General features: G+C 45.2%; 6 non-coding genes and 2 pseudogenes across 6 annotated transcripts; all 8 read right to left on the bottom strand.

Annotated features, from left to right (window-relative positions):
• Window positions 1-1,954: 1,954 nt before the first annotated feature.
• LOC130330004 (U2 spliceosomal RNA) lies at window positions 1,955-2,145 on the bottom strand. The gene has a single exon (XR_008873446.1). It is a non-coding gene; the product is annotated as a U2 spliceosomal RNA (small nuclear RNA).
• A 2,098-nt stretch (window positions 2,146-4,243) lies between these two features.
• On the bottom strand, window positions 4,244-4,434 carry LOC130330003 (U2 spliceosomal RNA). Its single transcript, XR_008873445.1, has one exon. It is a non-coding gene; the product is annotated as a U2 spliceosomal RNA (small nuclear RNA).
• Window positions 4,435-6,516: 2,082 nt separating this feature from the next.
• LOC130330002 (U2 spliceosomal RNA) lies at window positions 6,517-6,707 on the bottom strand. The gene has a single exon (XR_008873444.1). It is a non-coding gene; the product is annotated as a U2 spliceosomal RNA (small nuclear RNA).
• A 2,078-nt stretch (window positions 6,708-8,785) lies between these two features.
• Window positions 8,786-8,976, bottom strand: LOC130329998 (U2 spliceosomal RNA). Its single transcript, XR_008873442.1, has one exon. It is a non-coding gene; the product is annotated as a U2 spliceosomal RNA (small nuclear RNA).
• A 2,098-nt stretch (window positions 8,977-11,074) lies between these two features.
• Window positions 11,075-11,258, bottom strand: LOC130329999 (U2 spliceosomal RNA). The gene has a single exon (XR_008873443.1). It is a non-coding gene; the product is annotated as a U2 spliceosomal RNA (small nuclear RNA).
• A 692-nt stretch (window positions 11,259-11,950) lies between these two features.
• On the bottom strand, window positions 11,951-12,110 carry LOC130330000 (U2 spliceosomal RNA; annotated as a pseudogene).
• A 2,090-nt stretch (window positions 12,111-14,200) lies between these two features.
• LOC130330005 (U2 spliceosomal RNA) lies at window positions 14,201-14,382 on the bottom strand. Its single transcript, XR_008873447.1, has one exon. It is a non-coding gene; the product is annotated as a U2 spliceosomal RNA (small nuclear RNA).
• A 5,170-nt stretch (window positions 14,383-19,552) lies between these two features.
• Window positions 19,553-19,685, bottom strand: LOC130330001 (U2 spliceosomal RNA; annotated as a pseudogene).
• Window positions 19,686-20,136: the final 451 nt, after the last annotated feature.

Genomic DNA, 20,136 nt, shown 5'->3' with positions numbered 1-20,136 from the left:
AACCTAAACCCATACCATTATTGCTAAGCAGCAAGACAGGGGCCCATTGCACTCCCACGGGGCCTTTTTAAATGCAATCCATAACCCGGATTTGCCAGGAACCCTTCTTACTCCTCCTACTTGCATGTGACACTGGGCTTAGGATCTGCATAGGAAACACACACACAAGCACACACCTACCTTTGTTGCCTGCAGATGCCTCCTTGGCTGTCCCCAAACGGTATCAAACCAACACCCACGGGAAGCTGTAAGCATAGAGGACATGCCTGCACCCCATTGGACTTACCTGTGTGGGTTAAATCCGGGTTATTTGACAACCTATGGCGGTGATGGTTCTGCTCAGGCAGAGCAGTGCTGATGCTCCTCATAAAGCTGTCGCTGCTGTGAAGGTTCTAGGTGACATCACAAATCCCTATGGTTACATACACAACAAAGCTGGGTTGTTGTTGTTTACACTCTGCAAGGCCTGTGGAAGTGAGTGACATCATAGCACTGTAGTTCTGAGGGTTCTAGATGGATGCAACAATCTCCTGTTGCTTCTATGAAGGCCATAATAGACGACATCACCAAACAGCTCCATAGTCACATACACAGCAAAGGAGAGATGTTGTTTACACCTAGTGATGTCAGTGGTATTGAGTGACATCACAGCACAGTGCTAAGGCTCCTGGGCCTGGACACAGCAGCGGCTGCAATATCTCAACGGAGAATACGTTTATATATATGTGTGTGTGTGCGCGTATATATATATATATATATATATATATATATATATATATATATATTTCTCCGCCGAAATCACTTTTAAACCCATTTCCACCTTTTTTTCCCTTCTCTTCCTCTTACTTTTTTTTCACGTTTTTTTACGTTTTTCTCCTTTTCGCCTCTTTTCTGGGCGTATTATTCTTCTTTTTCTTCTTTTTTTTCGTCTAATGCATACCCCATCAGTGCAGCAATGCTTATTCAATACCGCCAGCAGATGGAGACACTGGGGGATAATTTTCTAAGGATTTATACTGATTTTTCCTGTCTGAATTTGTCGCACAGAAAGTTGCAGGCCAAATATGTGTGACATTTCTGCGACTTTAGCTTCTAGAGCATTTTTACAACATTATACATAGGTGCTGAATACATAAAAAGCGACTGTTCAGCGACAGACAAGTCGCATCGGCTGAAAGTAGGCCAGAATGTCAGTCCATGTTGGAGCAGGTTTAGATACAGTCTAAAGTATAGATCTCAAAGTCTGTGCACAGAATTTAGCAAGGGCCTCGCACCTTCTGATGCATCAGGTAGGTGCACAATAGCATAGCCTAACCCTCTGTACTTTGGTCTATATTGATGCGGGACATAGACAGCCAGCTGATGACCAATCCATTAGTGCAATGGATGGCTGGAAGCATTTGTCTTTGCCTTTGCAATACCACAGAAGCAATGCATGGTCAATGTACAGCAATGACACACCTGTGTGAACAGCCAGGAGACCCCCCCCCCCCCCCCATGTTATGTTACATAGTTACATAGTTAGTACGGTCGAAAAAAGACATATGTCCATCAAGTTCAACCAGGGAATTAAGGGGTAGGGGTGTGGCGCGATATTGGGGAAGGGATGAGATTTTATATTTCTTCATAAGCATTAATCTTATTTTGTCAATTAGGAACATTCAGCACCCACCCGCTATCAAGGCAGCTGCCTATCATGTCATGCCCTACCTGCACAGGTGTGCTGGCTACTCAAATGATCCAATTAAGGAGGCCATTTAGTCAGCAGCAGCAGAAGTCCTGTGCCTGGACGCTCCAACAGCGGCCAGACACAAGCAGAAGCAGCAGAAGCAGCAGCAGCAGCACCACCTTTTGTTTTTTGGCTGCAGCAGCAAGGCCCACAGGGCTGGCTAGCTGGCTAGCCAGCAAGCAGGTAGCAATGAAAGTAGGAATCTTTCTTTTTAACCCTGTAAGGGGGTGGTGCACTGTACCCGAAGATACTGCCATATCGGGTCAATGCATAGGGCGACGGAAGCAAGCTTCGAAATCGGCCCCCGTTCTCAAAAATCCATTTAATATATGGTCCCCAGATAGGGGACGTATCAGATATTAAACTGATAAGAACAGATACTACACTTGATCTTAGCCAAAAGGCCGAGAAGCGATAACCGTGAAAGGGGCGGGCCCAACAAGGTCCCCTTCATGGGCACTATCACTGCTTGCTGTCAGGGAGGCTGCCAGACAATTTTCCATGCACACTCTGGGCTGGGGGGCAGTCAACCACCAGTACACACAGCAGAACCTAAACCCATACCATTATTGCTAAGCAGCAAGACAGGGGCCCATTGCACTCCCACGGGGCCTTTTTAAATGCAATCCATAACCCGGATTTGCCAGGAACCCTTCTTACTCCTCCTACTTGCATGTGACACTGGGCTTAGGATCTGCATAGGAAACACACACACAAGCACACACCTACCTTTGTTGCCTGCAGATGCCTCCTTGGCTGTCCCCAAACGGTATCAAACCAACACCCACGGGAAGCTGTAAGCATAGAGGACATGCCTGCACCCCATTGGACTTACCTGTGTGGGTTAAATCCGGGTTATTTGACAACCTATGGCGGTGATGGTTCTGCTCAGGCAGAGCAGTGCTGATGCTCCTCATAAAGCTGTCGCTGCTGTGAAGGTTCTAGGTGACATCACAAATCCCTATGGTTACATACACAACAAAGCTGGGTTGTTGTTGTTTACACTCTGCAAGGCCTGTGGAAGTGAGTGACATCATAGCACTGTAGTTCTGAGGGTTCTAGATGGATGCAACAATCTCCAACAATCTCCTGTTGCTTCTATGAAGGCCATAATAGACGACATCACCAAACAGCTCCATAGTCACATACACAGCAAAGGAGAGATGTTGTTTACACCTAGTGATGTCAGTGGTATTGAGTGACATCACAGCACAGTGCTAAGGCTCCTGGGCCTGGACACAGCAGCGGCTGCAATATCTCAACGGAGAATACGTTTATATATATGTGTGTGTGTGCGCGTATATATATATATATATATATATATATATATATATATATATATATTTCTCCGCCGAAATCACTTTTAAACCCATTTCCACCTTTTTTTCCCTTCTCTTCCTCTTACTTTTTTTTCACGTTTTTTTACGTTTTTCTCCTTTTCGCCTCTTTTCTGGGCGTATTATTCTTCTTTTTCTTCTTTTTTTTCGTCTAATGCATACCCCATCAGTGCAGCAATGCTTATTCAATACCGCCAGCAGATGGAGACACTGGGGGATAATTTTCTAAGGATTTATACTGATTTTTCCTGTCTGAATTTGTCGCACAGAAAGTTGCAGGCCAAATATGTGTGACATTTCTGCGACTTTAGCTTCTAGAGCATTTTTACAACATTATACATAGGTGCTGAATACATAAAAAGCGACTGTTCAGCGACAGACAAGTCGCATCGGCTGAAAGTAGGCCAGAATGTCAGTCCATGTTGGAGCAGGTTTAGATACAGTCTAAAGTATAGATCTCAAAGTCTGTGCACAGAATTTAGCAAGGGCCTCGCACCTTCTGATGCATCAGGTAGGTGCACAATAGCATAGCCTAACCCTCTGTACTTTGGTCTATATTGATGCGGGACATAGACAGCCAGCTGATGACCAATCCATTAGTGCAATGGATGGCTGGAAGCATTTGTCTTTGCCTTTGCAATACCACAGAAGCAATGCATGGTCAATGTACAGCAATGACACACCTGTGTGAACAGCCAGGAGACCCCCCCCCCCCCCCCCATGTTATGTTACATAGTTACATAGTTAGTACGGTCGAAAAAAGACATATGTCCATCAAGTTCAACCAGGGAATTAAGGGGTAGGGGTGTGGCGCGATATTGGGGAAGGGATGAGATTTTATATTTCTTCATAAGCATTAATCTTATTTTGTCAATTAGGAACATTCAGCACCCACCCGCTATCAAGGCAGCTGCCTATCATGTCATGCCCTACCTGCACAGGTGTGCTGGCTACTCAAATGATCCAATTAAGGAGGCCATTTAGTCAGCAGCAGCAGAAGTCCTGTGCCTGGACGCTCCAACAGCGGCCAGACACAAGCAGAAGCAGCAGAAGCAGCAGCAGCAGCACCACCTTTTGTTTTTTGGCTGCAGCAGCAAGGCCCACAGGGCTGGCTAGCTGGCTAGCCAGCAAGCAGGTAGCAATGAAAGTAGGAATCTTTCTTTTTAACCCTGTAAGGGGGTGGTGCACTGTACCCGAAGATACTGCCATATCGGGTCAATGCATAGGGCGACGGAAGCAAGCTTCGAAATCGGCCCCCGTTCTCAAAAATCCATTTAATATATGGTCCCCAGATAGGGGACGTATCAGATATTAAACTGATAAGAACAGATACTACACTTGATCTTAGCCAAAAGGCCGAGAAGCGATAACCGTGAAAGGGGCGGGCCCAACAAGGTCCCCTTCATGGGCACTATCACTGCTTGCTGTCAGGGAGGCTGCCAGACAATTTTCCATGCACACTCTGGGCTGGGGGGCAGTCAACCACCAGTACACACAGCAGAACCTAAACCCATACCATTATTGCTAAGCAGCAAGACAGGGGCCCATTGCACTCCCACGGGGCCTTTTTAAATGCAATCCATAACCCGGATTTGCCAGGAACCCTTCTTACTCCTCCTACTTGCATGTGACACTGGGCTTAGGATCTGCATAGGAAACACACACACAAGCACACACCTACCTTTGTTGCCTGCAGATGCCTCCTTGGCTGTCCCCAAACGGTATCAAACCAACACCCACGGGAAGCTGTAAGCATAGAGGACATGCCTGCACCCCATTGGACTTACCTGTGTGGGTTAAATCCGGGTTATTTGACAACCTATGGCGGTGATGGTTCTGCTCAGGCAGAGCAGTGCTGATGCTCCTCATAAAGCTGTCGCTGCTGTGAAGGTTCTAGGTGACTAGGTGACATCACAAATCCCTATGGTTACATACACAACAAAGCTGGGTTGTTGTTGTTTACACTCTGCAAGGCCTGTGGAAGTGAGTGACATCATAGCACTGTAGTTCTGAGGGTTCTAGATGGATGCAACAATCTCCTGTTGCTTCTATGAAGGCCATAATAGACGACATCACCAAACAGCTCCATAGTCACATACACAGCAAAGGAGAGATGTTGTTTACACCTAGTGATGTCAGTGGTATTGAGTGACATCACAGCACAGTGCTAAGGCTCCTGGGCCTGGACACAGCAGCGGCTGCAATATCTCAACGGAGAATACGTTTATATATATGTGTGTGTGTGCGCGTATATATATATATATATATATATATATATATATATTTCTCCGCCGAAATCACTTTTAAACCCATTTCCACCTTTTTTTCCCTTCTCTTCCTCTTACTTTTTTTTCACGTTTTTTTTACGTTTTTCTCCTTTTCGCCTCTTTTCTGGCGTATTATTCTCTTTTTCTTCTTTTTTTTCGTCTAATGCATACCCCATCAGTGCAGCAATGCTTATTCAATACCGCCAGCAGATGGAGACACTGGGGGATAATTTTCTAAGGATTTATACTGATTTTTCCTGTCTGAATTTGTCGCACAGAAAGTTGCAGGCCAAAATATGTGTGACATTTCTGCGACTTTAGCTTCTAGAGCATTTTTACAACATTATACATAGGTGCTGAATACATAAAAAGCGACTGTTCAGCGACAGACAAGTCGAATCGGCTGAAAGTAGGCCAGAATGTCAGTCCATGTTGGAGCAGGTTTAGATACAGTCTAAAGTATAGATCTCAAAGTCTGTGCACAGAATTTAGCAAGGGCCTCGCACCTTCTGATGCATCAGGTAGGTGCACAATAGCATAGCCTAACCCTCTGTACTTTGGTCTATATTGATGCGGGGACATAGACAGCCAGCTGATGACCAATCCATAGTGCAATGGATGGCTGGAAGCATTTGTCTTTGCTTTGCAATACCACAGAAGCAATGCATGGTCAATGTACAGCAATGACACACCTGTGTGAACAGCCAGGAGACCCCCCCCCCCCCCATGTTATGTTACATAGTTACATAGTTAGTACGGTCGAAAAAAGACATATGTCCATCAAGTTCAACCAGGGAATTAAGGGGTAGGGGTGTGGCGCGATATTGGGGAAGGGATGAGATTTTATATTTCTTCATAAGCATTAATCTTATTTTGTCAATTAGGAACATTCAGCACCCACCCGCTATCAAGGCAGCTGCCTATCATGTCATGCCCTACCTGCACAGGTGTGCTGGCTACTCAAATGATCCAATTAAGGAGGCCATTTAGTCAGCAGCAGCAGAAGTCCTGTGCCTGGACGCTCCAACAGCGGCCAGACACAAGCAGAAGCAGCAGAAGCAGCAGCAGCAGCACCACCTTTTGTTTTTTGGCTGCAGCAGCAAGGCCCACAGGGCTGGCTAGCTGGCTAGCCAGCAAGCAGGTAGCAATGAAAGTAGGAATCTTCTTTTTAACCCCTGTAAGGGGGTGGTGCACTGTACCCGAAGATACTGCCATATCGGGTCAATGCATAGGGCGACGGAAGCAAGCTTCGAAATCGGCCCCCGTTCTCAAAAATCCATTTAATATATGGTCCCCAGATAGGGGACGTATCAGATATTAAACTGATAAGAACAGATACTACACTTGATCTTAGCCAAAAGGCCGAGAAGCGATAACCGTGAAAGGGGCGGGCCCAACAAGGTCCCCTTCATGGGCACTATCACTGCTTGCTGTCAGGGAGGCTGCCAGACAATTTTCCATGCACACTCTGGGCTGGGGGGCAGTCAACCACCAGTACACACAGCAGAACCTAAACCCATACCATTATTGCTAAGCAGCAAGGACAGGGGCCCATTGCACTCCCACGGGGCCTTTTTAAATGCAATCCATAACCCGGATTTGCCAGGAACCCTTCTTACTCCTCCTACTTGCATGTGACACTGGCTTAGGATCTGCATAGGAAACACACACACAAGCACACACCTACCTTTGTTGCCTGCAGATGCCTCCTTGGCTGTCCCCAAACGGTATCAAACCAACACCCACGGGAAGCTGTAAGCATAGAGGACATGCCTGCACCCCATTGGACTTACCTGTGTGGGTTAAATCCGGGTTATTTGACAACCTATGGCGGTGATGGTTCTGCTCAGGCAGAGCAGTGCTGATGCTCCTCATAAAGCTGTCGCTGCTGTGAAGGTTCTAGGTGACATCACAAATCCCTATGGTTACATACACAACAAAGCTGGGTTGTTGTTGTTTACACTCTGCAAGGCCTGTGGAAGTGAGTGACATCATAGCACTGTAGTTCTGAGGGTTCTAGATGGATGCAACAATCTCCTGTTGCTTCTATGAAGGCCATAATAGACGACATCACCAAACAGCTCCATAGTCACATACACAGCAAAGGAGAGATGTTGTTTACACCTAGTGATGTCAGTGGTATTGAGTGACATCACAGCACAGTGCTAAGGCTCCTGGGCCTGGACACAGCAGCGGCTGCAATATCTCAACGGAGAATACGTTTATATATATGTGTGTGTGTGCGCGTATATATATATATATATATATATATATATATATATATTTCTCCGCCGAAATCACTTTTAAACCCATTTCCACCTTTTTTTCCCTTCTCTTCCTCTTACTTTTTTTTCACGTTTTTTTACGTTTTTCTCCTTTTCGCCTCTTTTCTGGGCGTATTATTCTTCTTTTTCTTCTTTTTTTTCGTCTAATGCATACCCCATCAGTGCAGCAATGCTTATTCAATACCGCCAGCAGATGGAGACACTGGGGGATAATTTTCTAAGGATTTATACTGATTTTTCCTGTCTGAATTTGTCGCACAGAAAGTTGCAGGCCAAATATGTGTGACATTTCTGCGACTTTAGCTTCTAGAGCATTTTTACAACATTATACATAGGTGCTGAATACATAAAAAGCGACTGTTCAGCGACAGACAAGTCGCATCGGCTGAAAGTAGGCCAGAATGTCAGTCCATGTTGGAGCAGGTTTAGATACAGTCTAAAGTATAGATCTCAAAGTCTGTGCACAGAATTTAGCAAGGGCCTCGCACCTTCTGATGCATCAGGTAGGTGCACAATAGCATAGCCTAACCCTCTGTACTTTGGTCTATATTGATGCGGGACATAGACAGCCAGCTGATGACCAATCCATTAGTGCAATGGATGGCTGGAAGCATTTGTCTTTGCCTTTGCAATACCACAGAAGCAATGCATGGTCAATGTACAGCAATGACACACCTGTGTGAACAGCCAGGAGACCCCCCCCCCCCCCCATGTTATGTTACATAGTTACATAGTTAGTACGGTCGAAAAAAGACATATGTCCATCAAGTTCAACCAGGGAATTAAGGGGTAGGGGTGTGGCGCGATATTGGGGAAGGGATGAGATTTTATATTTCTTCATAAGCATTAATCTTATTTTGTCAATTAGGAACATTCAGCACCCACCCGCTATCAAGGCAGCTGCCTATCATGTCATGCCCTACCTGCACAGGTGTGCTGGCTACTCAAATGATCCAATTAAGGAGGCCATTTAGTCAGCAGCAGCAGAAGTCCTGTGCCTGGACGCTCCAACAGCGGCCAGACACAAGCAGAAGCAGCAGAAGCAGCAGCAGCAGCACCACCTTTTGTTTTTTGGCTGCAGCAGCAAGGCCCACAGGGCTGGCTAGCTGGCTAGCCAGCAAGCAGGTAGCAATGAAAGTAGGAATCTTTCTTTTTAACCCTGTAAGGGGGTGGTGCACTGTACCCGAAGATACTGCCATATCGGGTCAATGCATAGGGCGACGGAAGCAAGCTTCGAAATCGGCCCCCGTTCTCAAAAATCCATTTAATATATGGTCCCCAGATAGGGGACGTATCAGATATTAAACTGATAAGAACAGATACTACACTTGATCTTAGCCAAAAGGCCGAGAAGCGATAACCGTGAAAGGGGCGGGCCCAACAAGGTCCCCTTCATGGGCACTATCACTGCTTGCTGTCAGGGAGGCTGCCAGACAATTTTCCATGCACACTCTGGGCTGGGGGGCAGTCAACCACCAGTACACACAGCAGAACCTAAACCCATACCATTATTGCTAAGCAGCAAGACAGGGGCCCATTGCACTCCCACGGGGCCTTTTTAAATGCAATCCATAACCCGGATTTGCCAGGAACCCTTCTTACTCCTCCTACTTGCATGTGACACTGGGCTTAGGATCTGCATAGGAAACACACACACAAGCACACACCTACCTTTGTTGCCTGCAGATGCCTCCTTGGCTGTCCCCAAACGGTATCAAACCAACACCCACGGGAAGCTGTAAGCATAGAGGACATGCCTGCACCCCATTGGACTTACCTGTGTGGGTTAAATCCGGGTTATTTGACAACCTATGGCGGTGATGGTTCTGCTCAGGCAGAGCAGTGCTGATGCTCCTCATAAAGCTGTCGCTGCTGTGAAGGTTCTAGGTGACATCACAAATCCCTATGGTTACATACACAACAAAGCTGGGTTGTTGTTGTTTACACTCTGCAAGGCCTGTGGAAGTGAGTGACATCATAGCACTGTAGTTCTGAGGGTTCTAGATGGATGCAACAATCTCCTGTTGCTTCTATGAAGGCCATAATAGACGACATCACCAAACAGCTCCATAGTCACATACACAGCAAAGGAGAGATGTTGTTTACACCTAGTGATGTCAGTGGTATTGAGTGACATCACAGCACAGTGCTAAGGCTCCTGGGCCTGGACACAGCAGCGGCTGCAATATCTCAACGGAGAATACGTTTATATATATGTGTGTGTGTGCGCGTATATATATATATATATATATATATATATATATATATATATATATATATTTCTCCGCCGAAATCACTTTTAAACCCATTTCCACCTTTTTTTCCCTTCTCTTCCTCTTACTTTTTTTTCACGTTTTTTTACGTTTTTCTCCTTTTCGCCTCTTTTCTGGGCGTATTATTCTTCTTTTTCTTCTTTTTTTTCGTCTAATGCATACCCCATCAGTGCAGCAATGCTTATTCAATACCGCCAGCAGATGGAGACACTGGGGGATAATTTTCTAAGGATTTATACTGATTTTTCCTGTCTGAATTTGTCGCACAGAAAGTTGCAGGCCAAATATGTGTGACATTTCTGCGACTTTAGCTTCTAGAGCATTTTTACAACATTATACATAGGTGCTGAATACATAAAAAGCGACTGTTCAGCGACAGACAAGTCGCATCGGCTGAAAGTAGGCCAGAATGTCAGTCCATGTTGGAGCAGGTTTAGATACAGTCTAAAGTATAGATCTCAAAGTCTGTGCACAGAATTTAGCAAGGGCCTCGCACCTTCTGATGCATCAGGTAGGTGCACAATAGCATAGCCTAACCCTCTGTACTTTGGTCTATATTGATGCGGGACATAGACAGCCAGCTGATGACCAATCCATTAGTGCAATGGATGGCTGGAAGCATTTGTCTTTGCCTTTGCAATACCACAGAAGCAATGCATGGTCAATGTACAGCAATGACACACCTGTGTGAACAGCCAGGAGACCCCCCCCCCCCCCATGTTATGTTACATAGTTACATAGTTAGTACGGTCGAAAAAAGACATATGTCCATCAAGTTCAACCAGGGAATTAAGGGGTAGGGGTGTGGCGCGATATTGGGGAAGGGATGAGATTTTATATTTCTTCATAAGCATTAATCTTATTTTGTCAATTAGGAACATTCAGCACCCACCCGCTATCAAGGCAGCTGCCTATCATGTCATGCCCTACCTGCACAGGTGTGCTGGCTACTCAAATGATCCAATTAAGGAGGCCATTTAGTCAGCAGCAGCAGAAGTCCTGTGCCTGGACGCTCCAACAGCGGCCAGACACAAGCAGAAGCAGCAGAAGCAGCAGAAGCAGCAGCAGCAGCACCACCTTTTGTTTTTTGGCTGCAGCAGCAAGGCCCACAGGGCTGGCTAGCTGGCTAGCCAGCAAGCAGGTAGCAATGAAAGTAGGAATCTTTCTTTTTAACCCTGTAAGGGGGTGGTGCACTGTACCCGAAGATACTGCCATATCGGGTCAATGCATAGGGCGACGGAAGCAAGCTTCGAAATCGGCCCCCGTTCTCAAAAATCCATTTAATATATGGTCCCCAGATAGGGGACGTATCAGATATTAAACTGATAAGAACAGATTTTTTTTTTTTTTTTTTATCTAAAGCCGAGGAACGTGCTTTCGATTCACCCAAAGTGCAAGAAAAAGTGCAAACGTGTTACACTAAAAAAACGTGCACAAAGGATGCGGTCTATCGCAAGCCCTTCTCCGATAGGAGAGAGGCCCCCCAACAAACCTTACCCTTCGCCTCCGGACCAAAAGGTACCTGCGAGGTTCCAGGTTCGATGTCCCTTTTCGCCGAAGCTACTAGGAGACCACAAATGCTCCCGGCATCCCCCTTGGCGTTAGCCAAGGTATCTGCCCGCAGAGCCGATTACGGTAGGTACCCTGCGAAGCAGGAGTACCCGGGGTGTTTGCAGGGAGGTGCGGAACCTAATGGCCACACACACCTCCCCTAGACCGCCAGGAGGGACACCCAGAAGGGCTACCGCATCCTGACAAATCCTGTGAACACACAACACGCAAAAAGTGACACAGTGAGACAAAAAATAAATAAATAAGTGAATGTGTGCAGATATACTGCCCGGACATCCGGCCGGATCTATAAAAATTTCTCTGATCCTAGCCAGAAGGCCGGGAATCAAGAGGTGAGTGCCACAAGGTGAAGAGATTATGGTGCCCGTGCTTCAACTCAGTGAGCCTATTCTCCCAGTGAGTTTCGGCACCTCGGGGTCACCACTCCCCGAGGCACAAAAGTACCTCGGCTCTAGACCCTCTCAGCCTCATGGCGAGACCCGGAGGGAACAGGTCACATCGGGGCAGCCGTCGAGCTGATTCCTCAGAACCAGCCCCGGAAAGCCCTGGTACACCTGCATCCTCCATGCAGCACCCATCCCCACCAGCATGAAAACTGATAAGAACAGATACTACACTTGATCTTAGCCAAAAGGCCGAGAAGCGATAACCGTGAAAGGGGCGGGCCCAACAAGGTCCCCTTCATGGGCACTATCACTGCTTGCTGTCAGGGAGGCTGCCAGACAATTTTCCATGCACACTCTGGGCTGGGGGGCAGTCAACCACCAGTACACACAGCAGAACCTAAACCCATACCATTATTGCTAAGCAGCAAGACAGGGGCCCATTGCACTCCCACGGGGCCTTTTTAAATGCAATCCATAACCCGGATTTGCCAGGAACCCTTCTTACTCCTCCTACTTGCATGTGACACTGGGCTTAGGATCTGCATAGGAAACACACACACAAGCACACACCTACCTTTGTTGCCTGCAGATGCCTCCTTGGCTGTCCCCAAACGGTATCAAACCAACACCCACGGGAAGCTGTAAGCATAGAGGACATGCCTGCACCCCATTGGACTTACCTGTGTGGGTTAAATCCGGGTTATTTGACAACCTATGGCGGTGATGGTTCTGCTCAGGCAGAGCAGTGCTGATGCTCCTCATAAAGCTGTCGCTGCTGTGAAGGTTCTAGGTGACATCACAAATCCCTATGGTTACATACACAACAAAGCTGGGTTGTTGTTGTTTACACTCTGCAAGGCCTGTGGAAGTGAGTGACATCATAGCACTGTAGTTCTGAGGGTTCTAGATGGATGCAACAATCTCCTGTTGCTTCTATGAAGGCCATAATAGACGACATCACCAAACAGCTCCATAGTCACATACACAGCAAAGGAGAGATGTTGTTTACACCTAGTGATGTCAGTGGTATTGAGTGACATCACAGCACAGTGCTAAGGCTCCTGGGCCTGGACACAGCAGCGGCTGCAATATCTCAACGGAGAATACGTTTATATATATGTGTGTGTGTGCGCGTATATATATATATATATATATATATATATATATATATATATATATATTTCTCCGCCGAAATCACTTTTAAACCCATTTCCACCTTTTTTTCCCTTCTCTTCCTCTTACTTTTTTTTCACGTTTTTTTACGTTTTTCTCCTTTTCGCCTCTTTTCTGGGCGTATTATTCTTCTTTTTCTTCTTTTTTTTCGTCTAATGCATACCCCATCAGTGCAGCAATGCTTATTCAATACCGCCAGCAGATGGAGACACTGGGGGATAATTTTCTAAGGATTTATACTGATTTTTCCTGTCTGAATTTGTCGCACAGAAAGTTGCAGGCCAAATATGTGTGACATTTCTGCGACTTTAGCTTCTAGAGCATTTTTACAACATTATACATAGGTGCTGAATACATAAAAAGCGACTGTTCAGCGACAGACAAGTCGCATCGGCTGAAAGTAGGCCAGAATGTCAGTCCATGTTGGAGCAGGTTTAGATACAGTCTAAAGTATAGATCTCAAAGTCTGTGCACAGAATTTAGCAAGGGCCTCGCACCTTCTGATGCATCAGGTAGGTGCACAATAGCATAGCCTAACCCTCTGTACTTTGGTCTATATTGATGCGGGACATAGACAGCCAGCTGATGACCAATCCATTAGTGCAATGGATGGCTGGAAGCATTTGTCTTTGCCTTTGCAATACCACAGAAGCAATGCATGGTCAATGTACAGCAATGACACACCTGTGTGAACAGCCAGGAGACCCCCCCCCCCCCCCCCATGTTATGTTACATAGTTACATAGTTAGTACGGTCGAAAAAAGACATATGTCCATCAAGTTCAACCAGGGAATTAAGGGGTAGGGGTGTGGCGCGATATTGGGGAAGGGATGAGATTTTATATTTCTTCATAAGCATTAATCTTATTTTGTCAATTAGGAACATTCAGCACCCACCCGCTATCAAGGCAGCTGCCTATCATGTCATGCCCTACCTGCACAGGTGTGCTGGCTACTCAAATGATCCAATTAAGGAGGCCATTTAGTCAGCAGCAGCAGAAGTCCTGTGCCTGGACACTCCAACAGCGGCCAGACACAAGCAGAAGCAGCAGAAGCAGCAGCAGCAGCACCACCTTTTGTTTTTTGGCTGCAGCAGCAAGGCCCACAGGGCTGGCTAGCTGGCTAGCCAGCAAGCAGGTAGCAATGAAAGTAGGAATCTTTCTTTTTAACCCTGTAAGGGGGTGGTGCACTGTACCCGAAGATACTGCCATATCGGGTCAATGTATAGGGCGACGGAAGCAAGCTTCGAAATCGGCCCCCGTTCTCAAAAATCCATTTAATATATGGTCCCCAGATAGGGGACGTATCAGATATTAAACTGATAAGAACAGATTTTTAACTTGGCTACCCCTGAGGGGTATCTTTTTATTTAGAATTCATAACATTTTACAAAGTGCATTACGATTTATAAATATAATTTTTTTTCAATAAAAACAAATTTTGATAATAAAATCACATATAACAATAAAAGTTCACATAAATACAATCATAATACACTTAAAATGGGCACTTGGTGGCTTTACAAAAGGGCGTTCCATTCATTAAAATACCATTTTCTAGCTAATAAAGGATAATATTTCTTGTCTAATAAAAAGTACTGGTACATATCACTAAAACAAAGAACTAAAACATCATTCACAGATAAAATCTCATGTTTAAAAAGTAAAATGTTTCTGGCATTCCATAGAGCTGCTTTAACACAGTTTATGATCTTCCATGCCATTGTCTCTTGAGTCCGTATTGGGCATTCCAGACATCCATAAAAAACAGCTGCAGAGTTTAAGTCCTTTATTTCTGTTATCTTCTTCACCAGAGGGAGTATTTTAGTCCATATCCTTTTTGCATAAAAACAAGTCCAGAAAAGGTGGTACACGGTCTCGGGTTCCTGGCAGCCCTCCCTCGGGCATACTGCAGTGTTGGCCATCCTTCTTCGGTGCTGGAATGCCCGGCATGGAAGACACTCGTGTATGCAGCTCCAGGCCAGATCTTTCTGTGAATTAAAAAGATAAATCATATTTGCCATCTTCCATATTTTCCTGCATTTCTCTTCATTAAAATTATTCACAGGGGCAATAAAACCACTTTCTTTAATATATTTTAACATTTTTTTGCTATTAGTTACTTCATTAATACTTTTTCCGTTAAAGTTGTACAAGTTGAAAATTTTCTCTAAAATCTTGTATTGTTGGGGAAGATTAAAAGCATAAGGACAGCTTAAAACAGTTTTAAACCACCCATTCCTCCTCATAAAAAAACCTGTATTAAAACGGATAAAATATGACCAGTAACTATCCTTAAAAAGTGTGCTAACACACATGCTAAAAAACTTGGTAAAAAGGAACGCCCTGATGTCGGGGAAGTCCTTTCCACCCATACCTTTTGGCATCATGACGATCTCTCTTCTCAATTTTTCACTCTTGGAGCTCCATAAAAAGGTAAAACATGCTTTAATAATTTTATTTAAAATCATTTCGGGGGGTGGAAAGACCATGCCAAGATACAATAAAATGGGTAAAATCACCATCTTTGTAACTAAAACCTTCCCCTCCATCGTTAGCTTTCTCATGTTCCACATACAAATTTTTGTGTTTATTTTTTGAGCCACCAAGTCCCAGCTATTAAAACCATTGTTTGACTCACTGAAGGAGACCCCTAAAATCTGCACAGACTCAGACACAGGAATGGGTAAATCCCTTAAAAACAGTCCTCCTATATTTAAAACACTGCTTTTATTAAAATTTACCTTAAAACCGGAGGCACAACAAAAAAATTCAACTTGCTTTAGGGCTTTTTGAAGCGATGGGGTGTCCCTTCCAAGCACTGCCACATCGTCCATGTACCCCACTACTTTAGCCTCTAGTCCCCCTCCTCCCGGCAGGGGGACCCCTCTTATTTGCTTATCTCTCCTCAAGGTGCATAGTAGAGGCTCAAGCGCACATATGAAAAGTAGTGGGGACAAAGGACACCCCTGCTTCACTCCGGAATTTAAAATCACATCCTGTGTCTTAAAACCGTTAACTAAAATCTTGCTTGTGCAGTTTTTATAAAAGGCCTTAAGAGACAATAAAAAGCCTTCAGGTATACCCATTTTCTCTAAAACCTTAAAAAGATAAAAATGTGACACTCTGTCAAAAGCCTTCTCGAAGTCTAAGGATAAAATGGCTAGTTTTCCGTTTCTAGACTTTGTGTCACTAATCACATCTTTTAAAAGGTTAAGATTTTCCCATATGCTCCTCCCAGGCACCCCACAGACCTGATTTGAATGGATTATTTTCTCTATTACACTTTTTAATCTATTTGCGCACAGTTTTGCCATCACTTTGTAGTCACAGTTGAGGAGGGTGATTGGTCTCCAGTTCTTTAGATCTGACCGGTCTCCCTTTTTGAACAGCAGGGAGACATCACCCTTCCTCCATGAACCTGGGAGGGCTTTTGTTTTAAATACTTCTGTAAAAAGGGAAAAAAGGTCATCTTTTAAAACACCATAAAAAATGACATAAAACTCAATGGGTATACCGTCAGGACCAGGCACCTTACCGGATTTAAAACTCCTGATCGTCTCTAAAACCTCCTGTTCCGAGATCTCCCTCTGTAAAAGAGACTGGGACACAGGGTCTAAAACATTGGTAATCTCCTTCAATGAGTCATTCATAAAATCAATATCAATATTTTTTGTATTAAAAAGATCCGCATAAAATGAATGTACCCTTTTTAAAATACCCTGTACATCTTTTTCTCCTTGTATATTATCAATTAAAACCTTTTTATCCGTTACTTTCTTAAAAAAGTACCTGGAGCAGGTCTCGTTCTCTTCAAGGTGCTTTATTTTGGATCTGAAAATTATCTCTTTTCCCTTCTGCTCCAGGCACTGTTTTATTTCTTTTTTTAAGTCAGTAATTTCTCTATAAACCTCTATACCATTGTCTCTGAATTTGTACAGGGTTTGCAGACGGGTATTTAGAAGGGAGTAAAACTCACGCTTCTCTTTAGCTCTAGAGATCCCTACTCTAATAAAAAACTCTTTTATTTTTATTTTCATTTTCTCCCACCATATACTGATGGGAGTGTTAGGATCTCTTACCCGTCTGCAGTCCTTGTAGAAGTTGATAAAATCGGATAAAACCTGCGGATCTTCTAAAAGGGATACATTCATCTTCCAGGCATTCCTCCCAGTCTTTTTTCTAAAATCACTCTTCACCTTAAAAGATAAAAGTTTGTGATCAGAAAAAACATTGGTTAAAACATCACACTTAAAAGGCAGTACTTGATAAGAACAGAAGATAAAATCGATCCTGGAGCTGCAGTTTGCGTTGCTCCAGGTCACACCGTCTCTTTCTGGTAAAATACTATTGCATTTCTTAAAAACATCAGTAAGTCTAAAATCAATAATCATATTTTTTAACATAGAAGATGTTTTATCATAGTTTCTACTTACTGAATTGGTAAAACGGTGCTCCCCCCTTAAAATACAATTAAAATCACCTGCTAAAATAAGAGGTTCAGAATCATTGATAAAAAGGGGTAAAATCTCTAACATCCGTGCTCTATCATTTTTATTGGGTGAACCATAAAAATTTAAAAACTGCCATTTAATACCATCAATAAAAGCTTTAACCAATAAAATTCTGCCTGGTAAAATCTCATGAATAAAATCAATAAAAGCATTTCCTTTAAAAAGTATGGCGACCCCTGCTGATCTGGATTCGTTAGATCCAGACCAGACTGATGGACCGTGTACCCAATCTTTTTTATACTTTTCATAATTTAAACTATGCGGGATGCCGCACTCCTGCAGGAAAACCACAGAAGCAGCAAAAATAGACAAGTAGTTAAAAAGGGCAACCCGTTTCGCTCGTGAACTTATACTTCTTACATTCATAGACAATCCGGACAACTCAGCCATTGGAGATGTAAAAAAAAGGGAGGCTCAGATAACAAACTAAAAACCAGATTGCGCACTGGAGCTCTCGTTACCCCCCACCTCTGACTCTACCGTACACATAGAGGAAGCCGGAGAGGAACCACCATCGCTCGAGCAGCCCCCCTCTTCCAAGACCACAGGTGTATAGACGGAGTACATTGGTAAGAACAGCTTCTGGGCTCCATTCTCTTTTTCGGCGTCCACCTCTTGCCCCTCCATAGGGGTCGGGTGCGTACTTAGGTCCGTTTCCGGGACCTCGGAGATGGTCACCCCTGAAACCTCCTCCTGGCTGGGAGGAGGAGGGGTATCCACCGCTGGGACCTGTGGAGGAGCTTCACTTGGAGCCCCCGTCACGACAGGAACTTCCATCTGCTCCTCCTGGACCACCTCCGAGTCCGGACGCCCTTTGGAGCCCCTTCGTCTTTTCACCTTTGCTACTCCGTCCGGGTTTTCACACTCAGGGGGACCCCGAGCAGGAGGACCTTCCGGGGTGGAATCGGGCACCTCTCGCTCTTCCACCTTCTCTGAGGTATCTGCCCGATCCCCTCTCGCATTTCTCTTCCCCGGCCTCCTCTCATTTGGGGTCCCCCTTTCCACCTGTGCCTCTTTCTCCTGGGGTTCTTTTGGGGGGGCCGTGGTCTCCATCTCACAGCTTACCTCTTCTTGTGGGGGGTGCTCCTCCTCTCTGGCTTTTCCCCAGGCTGGTCTCCGGACGTCTCTCTTGGGTTGCCCTTGCTGTTCTGTGGTTTTTTTTGGTCTGTGGGGACAGAAAGCATACACGTGACCAAAGTGACGGCAAAAATTACATCTCAAACCCTTATCACATTTTTCTGTTTCATGTTGCATGCTTCCACATTTCTTACAGGAACTTTCACAATTTTCCTTTATGTGCCCATAACGTTGGCACCTTCTGCAGAAGTTTGGCATTCCCGCAAAAAAGAGGTCGCCACACACATTGTTTAATTTAAAACGAGCAGGCGGTAATAGTATCCCCCCTGGGAGGGTGGGGTCTTTGTTGCACGTGACTTGATATCGCCATTTTGAGGTCCAGACACCACAGTCGTTCATGATTTTTCCTCTGAACTCCACCTTTTTAAAGTAGGCTGCCAGGAACCCATCGATCTCTCTCTGATTTACAAAAGGGGAGTACATCTTCACGACAATCAACTTGGTTTCATCTAGGACATGCTCGACAATTTGGATACCCTTAAGCCTCGGATCATCCTGCTTTGGAATTTTCATTACTGCATCTAAGAATACGCCTTCCCCTATGAAAGTGCAGTCGTAGATCCTCCGCTTAGGGTAATCCTGGAAGGCCAAAATCTCTCGCTTACGAACATTAAGAATCTTGTCGAGCACGTCCTCTATCACGAACCTCATGCCACGTGCATCCGCCGCATCACCTGTGAGAATGACCCGCACAGTGTGTTTAATCCGGGCATAAGCCGGTACCGAACCAGGATCTAGATCTTCATCCATGGTTCATTCGTGTTTTGGTCTGGTTCTCTCCGCTCCAACCAACCAGCCAATTCGCTCAAACCTCTCTCCACCCAAAGGCTTTGAGAGGCGATCGCAACCCGTTACCCTGGGACTAAGCCCTCTCCCCAATAGCAACAAGTGGGTGAAGCCCAGGCAATAAACCTGGGCGATCCCACAAGGCCGAGGAGAGGGGTACCCGAGTACCTTCTGACCAGATCTCCTGTATTACTACACTTGATCTTAGCCAAAAGGCCGAGAAGCGATAACCGTGAAAGGGGCGGGCCCAACAAGGTCCCCTTCATGGGCACTATCACTGCTTGCTGTCAGGGAGGCTGCCAGACAATTTTCCATGCACACTCTGGGCTGGGGGGCAGTCAACCACCAGTACACACAGCAGAACCTAAACCCATACCATTATTGCTAAGCAGCAAGACAGGGGCCCATTGCACTCCCACGGGGCCTTTTTAAATGCAATCCATAACCCGGATTTGCCAGGAACCCTTCTTACTCCTCCTACTTGCATGTGACACTGGGCTTAGGATCTGCATAGGAAACACACACACAAGCACACACCTACCTTTGTTGCCTGCAGATGCCTCCTTGGCTGTCCCCAAACGGTATCAAACCAACACCCACGGGAAGCTGTAAGCATAGAGGACATGCCTGCACCCCATTGGACTTACCTGTGTGGGTTAAATCCGGGTTATTTGACAAC

Source organism: Hyla sarda, unplaced genomic scaffold (assembly GCF_029499605.1).
Source record: "Hyla sarda isolate aHylSar1 unplaced genomic scaffold, aHylSar1.hap1 scaffold_3289, whole genome shotgun sequence".
Taxonomy (NCBI): Eukaryota; Metazoa; Chordata; class Amphibia; order Anura; family Hylidae; genus Hyla; species Hyla sarda.
Note: the sequence above shows the minus strand (reverse complement) of the source record. Positions and strands in the feature narration are given on the sequence as shown.